Below are 11,973 nucleotides of genomic sequence, written 5' to 3' on the forward strand. Positions count from 1 at the left end.
CATTTACAAGGCCAACATGTTTCAGCCGGTAGGGACAAGATCCCATGGCTTTCTTCAGGGCCAGAGTTCTAAGCATTAGCTACTGCATACATAAAGTGAACGTAACGACAATCTGTAAAGGATATACATAAATAGTCCAAAATCGTGTTCCTCTGTACCAAACGGTGTCTCTTACTCCCATCTTTATCATTTGTTCATGGGTACCTTAGCGATTGATGGTGCGACCCAATTGAGTAAGGGCGATGGATGGGTCTCATTGATCAAGAGACATACCACCCCATTTTTGGATGACCAAATGAGAACACTTGATCTACATACCTATTTGATGGGAATCCAACACATCTCTGTACGGGTCTTACCAACAATCTCAGTAGGTCCTTCGACAGGTTTGTCCTGGCACACATTCTGATATAGAGACTTATGTAGCTCTATTAGCGCCTAACTCACTTATGTAGGAGTTTTGCAGCAGCTCGGAGTACTTGAAGCTCCGTTATAGACCCCCGGTTCTTTTGTTGTTAGGATTACAGTTAGGGGGATACGAACTGGGCAGGTCTTTAAATTTCCCTCAGACCCTTCTTCAATTGTTTGTGTTTTACAGCTAGTAGAGTATGCAAGGATGAAGAGAGTTGGGAACACAACGTGCACATGCCTACCAGGGCCCCTGAGACTGGGTGGGAAGCAGGGCCAAGGTGCCCGGGGACAATGACGGTAACAGACAGAGTACAAGTACCTCTGAGATCACCTGGCTCAGCCCCTAGAGTGGTATAAATGAGGTTGCCTTCCAGTCTCCCATCATGGTGGATAAAGGTGAAAAGGAGAACCCCATGAGGGAACTGTATATTCGCAAACTCTGCCTCAACATCAGTGTAGGTGAAAGCGGTGACAGACTGACTCGTGCAACCAAGGTGCTTGAACAACTCACCGTCCAGGCACCAGTATTCTCCAAAGTCCGTTACACAGTGTGATCCTTCGGCATCCGTAGAAATGAAAAGATTGCAGTGCACTGCACAGTCCACGGGACCAAGGCTGAGGAAATTTTGGAGAAAGGCCTTATTTATTTATTTTATTCAAAGTTTTATATAGCGCGAACAAGATCCTTACAGATATCAGAGCGCTTCACACAAAGACAGGACAGGGGCAGTAGGAATGAACAGAGATAGTGGGAGCAGTATAATAGTCACTAACATGAAAGGAAAATAATAACATACATAAAACATATCAATATACAGTACAGTAAACAAGTAATATAAGACGGCACAAGTCATTAGTCCCAATACAGAGGTGTTCAGGTACACCTTGGGTGTGTGGAAGGCTTATACCAGTGTTTTAGTATAGAGAGAGCACTGAGTGGGGGCATCGGGAGGGTGAATCAGTGACCCAGCGTGTATCATATATTGGTCGGTAGTAAGAAAGTAGCGTAGTAGTGTCTCCATCAAGTAGAGGTATAGTGCCAAAGGACAAGGTGAGCATTGACACAAGGCAATGCAGAGTCTCTGATTCAGCACCTATAAAGTTCAGGAGATCTTGGCCAGAAGGATGGTTTTCACCTCTTTCTTGAAGAGTGCAGTGGAGGAGATACGCCTGGTTTCAGGAGGGAGCGTATTCCAGATCCTGGGTGCCATTCCTGAGAAGGAGCGCTTGTAAGTTTTCTCTTTCCGGAATCTACGGGGTTTCAGGAGTAGATTTTTTGAGCTTCTATTGGATATCGAACCTCCTGATATAGACAACTTTTGAGCGAGGTAGTTGGGTGCATTGTGGTGCACGGCCGCGTGTGTCATGACTGCAATTTTTAGTTGTATTCTGGCTTCAAAAGGCAGCCATTTTAGGGACTTTAAGTCTGGGGAGATATGCGAATGTTTTCTTGAGCCGGTAATGAGTCTTGCGGCAGCGTTCAGGGAGGCTCTTAAGGGTGCTGTTGTGGATAGCGGGAGTCCGCTGAGGGCCACAATTCCGTAGTCTATTCGAGGGATGACTAACGCTTGTACAGCAGTTCGGAAGTCTTCAGCAGGGAGGAAGGGTTTAATTTTCCTCAGTGTGTTGATTTGGAAATTAGCTGCTTTTGTGGCTTTGCTGACGTGCTGCTGCATGTTGAGCTTGGCGTCCAGTGTGATGCCTAGGGATTCCGCTGAGTCCACGATGGTGGGTTGGACATTGAATGCTGTTAGGTTGTTGAGCCATGTTTGGGTGGTGGAAATTTTCGCCGGGGGTGAGATGAGAAGGAACTCAGTTTTCAGAGCATTTAGTTTGAGGTGATTATCGGCTAGCCAAGATTGAGTGTTGATAAGCGTGGAATTCAGATGTTTGATATCTTCCGGAGATTGAAGCTTTAGGTACAGTTGTGTGTCGTCGGCGTACATATGGAATTGGACATTGGAAGCTTGGAGCAAGGTGGCGAGCGGTTCCATGACGAGGTTGAACAATGTGGGGGAGAGGGAGGATCCTTGTGGAACACCTAGATCTGCAGGCACAGGTGAAGATAACACATTGTCGATCTTGAACTTCTGAGACCGGTTGTGAAGGAAGGACGAAAACCATTTGAGAACAGTTCCCGATAGACCCATTCTAGCGCTTAGCAGCTCCAGCAAGTTCTCATGTTTGACCGTGTCAAATGCTGACGAGAGGTCAAGAAGGATGAGGAGGCAGGACTCATTGCGATCAAGAATTTGGAGGGCGTCATCAATTATGTGTGTCATAGCTGTTTCCGTGCTATGTTTCGCTCGGAAGCCTGATTGATGAGAGTTGAGGAGGTCAAATTGGTCAATGTGTCTTGTTAGTTGGAGTTGGACACATTTCTCCAGCAGTTTGGCCAGGGTGGGGATATTGGTGATGGGCCGGTAATTGTTTAGGTCAGATGGATCAGCTGTAGGTTTCTTGAGTATAGGCGTGACTTGCCCCACCTTGAGGGAGTCTGGAATGAGGCCTTGTTGCAGGGAGCAGTTGATGATTTTGGTCCAGAGAGGGAGGAGCAAGGGGATGAAGTCTTTTACAGCATTTGCAGGTAGAGGGTCTGTGAGGTGATTAGAGGGCTTCAGGGTGCAGAGCAGTTTGTGTATTGTTTCTTCCGAGTAGGTATCGAAGTACAGCCAAGATGCCTTGTTTTTAGGTTGAGTGTAAGACATTCTGGTGGCGTTGGGGAATCGGCTTACATCCATGATGAGGTCATTTCTTATGTTGTCAGTCTTTAGCTTAAAGTAAGCAGAGAAGTCTTCACAGTGTGGGGTGTCGCTTGTTGTGCTATTTGATTGTAAGGGTTGTGTCTTTGTTTGGGTCTTGATTAGTTCGAACAGTTTTATTGGCCTGTTTTTTGCTTGGTCCAACTGGCGTCTGAAGAAGTCCAACTTTGTGCGCTTTATTTTCCTGAAGTAGAGAGAATACGAGTTGAGGTAAAACAATTTCTCAGCCACCGGCAACTTTGGTTTTGGAATCCAGGAACACATTGATCTGGGAATTAAGTATGATCCTAGCATCGGTATGTATGGCCTGGATTTCTAGGCAGACCCGGCTTCAGCATTGCAGACAAAAAACGTAGGACTGGAGTCATTGGCGCAAAGCACCGAATTGGCAAAGAGGAAACCATGCGCTGGTTCCAGCAGAAGTACGACGGCATCATCCTTCCAAGAAAGTGAGGCGCTCACAAATGTACACTTTCGTTGTTAATAAAGGTTTCCTGGCACTTTGTGGTGCATTCCCCATGTCTGAAGTCCCCTTCCTGCTACTGAATATGTTACCCAAGCACTTTACCACCATAGGGAATTTGACAGTTAGTGCAAATAGAACATCACCCCAAGGAAGGGTCTCTCCCAGCCCCATGGGGAGGGACCATGAGATGGGCAGGCAGCCACATGTACCCCCTACACAGCAGCCCACTGGAAAGGGTTAGAAGCAGGAGAAAGCTAAGAGAGACACCGTCAAGTGGGTCCAACACAAAATGAAAAATACCACCCACGGGCAGCGCTGGCTGCAAGCATGCAAATAGTACCAGTCTTGCAGAGCGCTCCACCCCAGAACCCCAGAGGGTTTCAACCAAGTTGAAACAGCAAAGGCCAAGGAGGTTACTAGATGTCCCTCATGAGTCAAATGCAAATACTTGATGAAAGGGTTTCAATGGTTTTGCATTTGACTCATGAGGGACATCTGGAATCTAGTGGAACTGCAGCTTGATGTAAGAATAATTTCAATGCTTTTCTATTTGACTTGTGAGGGACATCTAGTAACGACTAGTTGAACTGCAGCTCTTTGTAGAAATATTTTGATATTGGATACTATAATATTCACGGCCCAGGGCCTTTGGTTGGGATTGTTTTTTTGCCAATAACTGTGCTTGGGGTGGCCCTAAGAGGATGGGGCCACCACCGAAGTTCAACAAGATGTGCTTTTTGTTTATGCTCTATGTGTTCAAGGAATCTACTTTGTCCACCCCCTAGGTTAGGGGGGACCCCGAAATCATCTCCTCTCTCATTGTCTAATATTTTCATTGAAAAATTTCACTTTTGTGAATTGGTTATATGCTTTTTAGCATGTAAAATTGCTTTATCAAAGCATCCGAGGATGTTGTTGATTTAACTGCTACGCTATTTGCGGAGTGCAATTTAGTACAAACTACGTATGCTCCGTTAGCGTAGCATAGTACTAAGCCCAGGGTTAGTGTAAATAGCCTAATTTCGGACATCGGGGCCACGGTACAGCTCTCTGATCCACTCTGGGACAATAGAAACAAGCAAGTCACATGAATACTTAGAGAAACACCCAAAAGGCCAGTAAAAAATAAGCCTAAAGCTATCCCAAAAAGAACCTTCCAGAAAAAGGGCGTAGTCAAGACACCTGGCGCCGTTAGGGAGTGTCTCACTGCATGACGCATGCTGGAACTGGAGTGGTATACACGTGACCCTGGAGCACGTTGCAATCTCCAAGGAGCACATAATTATGGTACTTCCCCTTTTTACACATCGCTCCATGAACTTGGAGACCAAAAGGTACCACAAACACACTCACTAGTAAAGGTAGTACATTGGAAGTCTAGCAACACCCATAAAACGTTAGTTAAATAACCAAGACCATCCACATGCTCACGAAAGCCACACCTTAAGAAAATATATCCTTCTCTGTCATGGTGAGGGGGAAGAACTGCTGACCCGTAAGCAAGAATTAAGGTGACGCATGAAAAAACGCCCATTGTTTGCAAAAAGTAGATACCCCAATTGGGGCCACCTTCCAATGCCCCACTAAAATAGCATGTATGAATGTAAAAGCACACACCTAAAAAGAAAGACACAGGAATCACTGAGAATGATAGACGTAAGGATGCAAGTGTTTTCTGAACATAACCAACAAACAACAGCTCTTATACAACATGTCTGCAATCGCACCACCAAAGTGCACCTCCTTTACAGCGGCCCACCATCTCTTCAGCAACTACTTCCACATCTCCAACTTGACCCAAGTGTACGAGCCAAAGACCACCAACTCTTTTATCACAGACTTTGTAAACTCTTTGAAAAGTAAAGAAACCCCCGATCACTGGAGGACAACAGACTTGTTACCTGGATCCAGCCTCAAGACCTACAATTTTCATTAAGTTATATATTTCTGTACAATTCTATTTCCTCTGTTTATTGTGGGGGTGGCCACATACATACATTGCCAAAGATCTGCCTAGTCAAATGCAGTCCATTCCAACACTTATACAGCACTTGGGTAGGGACCTTCCCCATGATAGTTATAATCACACTGAACCCTACACTAGCATCCCACACGCACTACACAGGGCACTCTTGCACAACACATGATATCAGCACATGACAGCCATGGATGCCCAGGCATCAGCCAGGTCGTTACATCTGTTCATTGATACCGCATGCAGAAGGAAACAGAACGGATTTACTTGTCCCAAGAGTGAGCTCTCCGAAAAAACAAAATGCTTTCTCCAACCGTACCTATTTAGGATTAGGGCCAAGATACAACCCAACAGAGTAGAACACGATAGAGTAGTAGTAAACGTAAATTGATAAGAGACCAATCCCACAGAACTGCAGCTTTTCACTCAGCCTAGCGGTATTCAAACAAAGCTAGATAGGATGAGCAGGTGGGGCACCATAGGGGAGGATACTGTTTGGCTCCGAGACTTTCCATGAAAGAGGTTCTTGGCGGTAGCAAACCACCACACCAGTGCACAAACACGTCCCCTCCTGCTTCCATCTGTGGTCCCAGGATGGCCCGTTGCGTGTCTGAGGAAGTCTTTTTTAATAACAAATAGACTCCGACATGCGGTTCAGTGCAGGACCATCTATCTCAATGATATGAAGGGAATGAGTCTCATATGGGAGGGCTTAAAACCAGCCTAGATAACCCCTGTCAGGAAATATGGGATACTGAGATAGATAGGTACACGTGAAGTGAAGAGAAGGGACGACCCCGTATGGAAATGTACACTGTATTCCTTTTATTTCAGAAGTAACGGAACGATCCCACTCAACACAAATGAGTACGGTGGCACAATACTACACATACCAGACATGCAATGGGGCACCTCCATGCTGATGGATACCGAATGGCAGTGCGATGAATTTGCCTACTCCCACCTCGTCCCCAGATGCGGGGGCCTATGCTCCCTCGTCACCATACACACCGCAACCCTGGTCATCACTGGAGAAGATTTGTCAGAGTTGTACCAGCATCCGCTACAAAAGAAGACAACTCTGTTGCATCAGGCTCAAGAGAAAAGACTGCTGATTATTTTGTCTGGGCTCAGATCAAGGGCATTCTGGAAGAATTCAGACTGTTTCTGACACCCAAGTAAATGCTGGAGGGTTCATACCCTTGTTCATCGTGCAGACCAAAGCAAACGCCCGCTGTTTGCAAATAACCAGATGGGAAATATTGAAAATAACAAACAGTACTGAGCTCTACCTGATGCGATCAAGGAAGAACTAAGAGCCATCCACCTCATGGTGATGCAACATCGCTATGTGTTCGACTTGATGATCGGAATGGAGGGGGGGGGTGTTCCAAGATAAGTGCAGCCTGTTGCACGTTTATCCAATGCAATGACATGGATAACTGCACCATTTAGAAACAGACATGTGTATGAAGGGAGGTGCCCTGAACAGGAATGGTATGAAAAGTGGTTTTCCTGGCACCCCCGGTGGTTGAATGATTTGTGTACATCATTGCTGCCTGTTCTCATCTTCATATTGGTTTTGTGTGGTTCCCTCCAAAAGGAGTTTCCTGCTGTGAACACAATCCTCAAATTGAGTAGGATGTAAGTACCTAGGGAAATAGTATTAGTTAAAACCGAAGCACGACAATCCCCTAATAATGGGACTGTCGGGGGGCGTGGCTTGCAGCCAACCAAGATGGCCGCAACATAGTGGAGCTCCGAGGGTGAGGCCGACTCCCCCAGAACATCCGAGCATTTATCCGTATAATACCCTGTCTTAGAGCTTGTACTTATGCTGTAGAGGTGGAGCGGAGCTGAATGATCCCGGTCTGAGGCCACTCCGAGACCGGATCGGTGACTAACGGCAGATGGACAAGTGCGGCCTGTGTGCACACTTCAAGCAGCGGGCTAAATTTTAGTGGTGCCCCGGCGTGCATGCGGTGCGGCCGGCGGAGTGACACTACGTGCAGGAGGTGAGAGCGCACATCGTGGGGGCCCAATTATGGTACTGACGTCAGCCGCCTGAGGTGCAAAGTGACGACATGGGAGGGACCCCCCCACAACCCCTTTGGTGCTGAGGGCATGGGAGCGACCCCCCCACACCCCCCTCTGGTGCTGAGGGCGGTGTACGGGCCCGGCAGGCAATAATAGCGAGGACGGACACCAGGAGTAAGGCTCGGCGCTGCACTGGGTTCGGGAGCGGCGCCACTGGGGGCTAACAAGGCCAGCAAGGCAAACCGTGAGACTGTTGTAACGGGCCAGGCCATAAAGCGACCACGTCTAGGGGCCTTAAGAAATCGACGGCGAGCGGAGCTCCGGTCCATGAGGGGGAGGGGCACTTTTCCTATATTACCGGAAGATTAAATCAAAAGCGGCACAGGCGTCACCCCCACTCTATGGTGGTTCCAGGCAAGAGGCAAGAAGGCCAGAGGAGCGAAACGGAGGTGCATTAAGCGACGCGTTTGCGGTACGATAGGCCGTGTAGAGGGGCAGAGCGGCACTACACTCAGGAGGTGGGAGCGCGCGCCGTGGGAGCCCGGTGCAGGTGGCGGCCGCCTGAAGTAAAGAGTGGCGCGTGGGATCTACCCCCCCTTCACCCTCCCCCGGTGGTGTTGGTGGCGGACAGGCCCAGCAGGCAATAATAGAGGGGCAATACTCATACATTGCCGGGTGCTTTGATCGACGGCAGCGCATACGATGCCCTCATATCGGGTGACTCCCGGCGAGAGAGACTGGGAAGCAAGATTAAAGTACATTAAGCCGTATACCAGCACAGGTGTGAGGCACATAAGGTTTGGTGGACAATAAAACACGCATAACAGAAAAGTGGATTAAATATAGGACCAGCGCCACCCGCATTCTACGGCACCTCTCTCTTCCCTTACCCCCTGCAAGATTTTGGACTGGCGCTACAGGAGGGGGTTTAGGCACGAACATTGCCGAATAGGCGCGGAAGCCCTCGGTGACGGCCTACAAGCTCGACAGCCTAAATACAACTGCAACAATCCGTTGGAAGTGCAATAGAGAACTTTAGAGGCTGTTTCATAAATAATTAGCGGCAAAGGATCATGCGCAACCCAACAAGGCAAACTCGACCAGTTTGCATATTCTAAGGACTTTCCCCCATTGCCGGATCGAAAAGGGGCTTGGGCTAAAGGCGCAGAGGAGGATGGTGGCTCCAAAGTGACGCTAGAAGATGTAATGGCGGCCCTACACCAGGTGCAAACCACGGTTGGTACGATATCAACAGATGTCACATTCCTACGAGCAGATCTACAGAAAATGTCGACAAGAGTAACTGAAGTAGAACAAGTAACAACATCTCTCACTAAGGCCACTAAGCTCCTGATTAAGAGAGTGACGCAACTGGAGGATGACAACAAGCGAATGGCGGCAAAGCTGGATGAACAAGAAGGGCGCGACCGCCGCAATAATGTCCGAAAAACTAGCCTTCCGGAGTCCGAGGGGGGACCCGCTATGGACCTCTACTTCGAAGATCTAATAAAAAACAGGTTACAACCTAAAGGACTATCAACCTTCTTCTCTGTGGAACGGGCCCACAGGGTACCAGGAGGGCGCCCTAGACCTGGAGCTCCCCCACGACCGGTGCTAGCACGCATATTTAATTTTCGGAACAGAGACGCTGTTCTCCAGACGGCACGAGTGGCGCCGCCTCTACGAATACAGAACTCTGAGATCTCCTTCTTCCCAGATTACACGGCGGCGGTTGCGGCACGCCGTAGAAGTTTCCTTGAGGTTAAAAAGACGCTGAGATCCCGTGAACTGCCGTACTCTATGCCCTTTCCTGCAAAACTCAGAGTGGCAGCAGACAAAAAAACATGTTTTTTCAACACGCCAGAAGAAGCACACGACTGGCTTGAAGGATGGCGACCGGTGGAGAGGTCAGGACAGCCAGGAAGGAGGCGAGGACAAATGGGCAAAGAAGGTGATTCTGAGGAAGTCGAACAAGGAGAGGAAGAGAATGCACACATAAATAAGGACTCCGGAGAGTGAACTCCTCACGCACAAGGGAAATGTCTCCCCATCTTTTTTTTTTCTTTCCTTTCTTCTGTTCTTTCTATATAAAGTAAACACACCTAATTATATGTTAGGGCCCACCTCCTACTGTTGATGACAATGGATTTATTGATGGCTCGAGACGTAAAGACTGGGGGGGTGGTCGGTCCTCCTTGGACTTTCCCACCCCTGTACATACATGCAAACGAAGTTTCAGGGTTGGGGTTCTAAGCGCTCTGCTGAGTTGGGGTGGTGGGCAGTTCTAAGTCTGCAAGGCAGGGAGGCAGGGAGGGGGATTGGGTGGGGGGGTAAATGTTCATGTTTTTTGTTCACTGATTATGTTATAGACCGATATGCATATGGTTGTACAGTGTCGTTCCTCACAGAGACTCACATTGGTCCCAGTATGGGGCAGGTCATTGCCAGTTATAGTTCTTTGCAGTATGCCGATGGGAGACGACTCCTCAGTTAGCTCGCAGGGAGGCTCCACTGCCATAACCCCACCCTTATCCATACTCATGTGGAATGTGCGCACTGGGGGATAAGATCAAACGGGGCTTGGTTCTACAATGCATAAAGAGAGGGGGCTCAGCGGTAGTACTACTCCAAGAGACACACCTCACAGGCACATCTAGTAAGGCCATGGACAGATGGAGTTATAGAATAGTGGCCCACTCCGAATTTACCTCTGGCTCTAGAGGGGTTGCTATATTGATTAAAAAGCAGTTCCCTGTAATCATCAAGGACGTTAAATCTGATGGGGCAGGTAGATTCGCTGCAATACAAGCGCAGTGGGAAGGGAGACCCCTAAATATTGTTTCTGTTTATATACCCCCTGCATTACATACAGTGGCCTTCCCAGATCTTGGCGCCTTCCTGCTGGGGCTCCCGGTGGGGGAACTGATCATTGGGGGGGGACTTTAATTCAGTAGCTGATGGCTCAATGGATAGATTTCCTTTGCGAGCAAATATATCAGGGACATCCCGTTTGGGGAGCTTCATGGAAGCAATAGGACTGGTAGACATTTGGAGGACATACCACCCCATGGAGCATCAATTTACATATTGATAGAGCGCGCGAGGTCACCCAGCCAATAATTTCGCAGTTTCCGGCTTCGGGCCCATATACTTTCAATTCACTACATACATTGACCGGGCGACTTCACGGGCTGCTACCAATTTGTGTGAATTCCCTACTGTTATTACTCAGAGTACCCGACTTACCATCCACCGACGCGGGTACCTATGACCATAACGGATCAGGGAGCTAGCTGTAAAGGAAAGGCAGCAAAATACAAACTCAAAATGACATTCAAATACTGTTGTAAATGACCACGGACAGCTGGAAGTTTTAAAATGTTTATCTAAAGTTCGTTTTCTTCTAACATAAGATTTACAAGAATAAGGCAATCAATAACCAAGATAATGAAAAGTACATAACTATAGAGAAATAAAGTCAGGGTAATCATTTAAATGCTAATATGAGATGTAACAGGAAACGCTATGCATTTAGGGCAAAAGTTCTTTAGACAGTTTAAGTAAGGCCGTTCTAGACCATATCAGAAAATGACAAACTGCAATGCAAAATATGATTTCTAAAAGGTAGGGTAACATGGGAACATATTAAGAAAATATGCAAATGACTTTACGTTTTCAATAGTTGCGGCAAAAGCATGGAAAAATCAACATATGCAAAGGTGTGTCTTTATTAAAGCAAAAGACAGAAAATAGAAAGGTGCAAGTTTAAAGAATTTAGAGCTATATTTACCTAGACTGGTGTGGAAACCAAACCCTGGCCAAGGGTTAGTTAAGGACAGGAAACCCTCAAGGAAGGATACCCCTCGAAGGACAGCAGGTGCAGAATGGACACCCTGGACAGGACAGGATACCCTCGGATTAGGAATCAGGATAGGACCCTCAGGACAGGACAGCAAACCCTCAGGACAGGACCGTTCAGGGCAGGACCGCACCCGCAGTTTGGAAGCAACGCCTGCGCTCCACCCTCACTGCAGCTATTGATCAAGACCCCGATTGGGTCAGCGAACTCCCAGCAAAGTGCTTCGCCAGCACTTTAAGGTTCAGTAGAACCTTAGTCTATGGTCAATTTCGGACAGAGTGCTCCGCAGCGCTCTGTATCTTCAGTCTCCCACTGAGTACGATGGGTCAGTGACAGGTCAGCTAAACCAGACAAGTCGGACGATTCCCTAGGTGAACCCAGGGTAGATATACAGTTTGGGGACGGTGTACCACCCCCCAATGTTGCAAAGTGTCAGAATCCCTCAATTTGGATTGGTCCTAAG

General features: G+C 47.7%; 1 pseudogene; it reads left to right on the plus strand.

The window, feature by feature from the left end:
* Window positions 1–794: 794 nt before the first annotated feature.
* On the plus strand, window positions 795–3,626 carry LOC144826371 (large ribosomal subunit protein uL5-like; annotated as a pseudogene).
* The last annotated feature ends 8,347 nt before the right edge of the window (window positions 3,627–11,973 follow it).

The sequence above is a fragment of the Lissotriton helveticus genome, chromosome 3_2 (genome assembly GCF_964261635.1).
Source record: "Lissotriton helveticus chromosome 3_2, aLisHel1.1, whole genome shotgun sequence".
NCBI classification, from domain to species: domain Eukaryota; kingdom Metazoa; phylum Chordata; class Amphibia; order Caudata; family Salamandridae; genus Lissotriton; species Lissotriton helveticus.